We start from the raw sequence: 450 nt of genomic DNA, 5'->3' as shown, positions 1-450 counted from the left end.
TCCACCTCAGCCTTCCAAGTAGCTGGAACCACGGGCATGTACCATCATGCCCGGCCAATTTTTGGAGTTTTTGCAGAGACAAGGTCTCACCAAGTTGCCCAGGCTGGTCTTGAACCCCTGGACTCTGGCAGTCCTCTCACCTCTGCCTCCCAAAGTACTGGGATTACAGGCATGAACCAATGCGCCTGGCTTCAGTCAAGTTGAATTAGTATAATATCATCAGGCAGACCTGGGCTGGACTCCTGTCACTCAATCTGGTTGTTTGCGCAAGTAATTTAGCTGTCTGGGCCTCAGTTTCCACATCTGTAACATGGGGGTGGCATTCATTAGTCGGGTTTTTGTTTTGGTTTTTTTTTTGAGTTGGAGTCTCACGCTGTCGCCCAGACTGGAGCGCAGTGGCCGCTCTCGGCCACCGCAGCCTCGACCTGCTGGGCTCCGGCGATCCTTCCG

Source organism: Carlito syrichta, unplaced genomic scaffold (assembly GCF_000164805.1).
Source record: "Carlito syrichta isolate Samal-C Ts95f unplaced genomic scaffold, Tarsius_syrichta-2.0.1 Scaffold155848, whole genome shotgun sequence".
In the NCBI taxonomy this organism is placed as follows: Eukaryota; Metazoa; Chordata; class Mammalia; order Primates; family Tarsiidae; genus Carlito; species Carlito syrichta.
Note: the sequence above shows the minus strand (reverse complement) of the source record.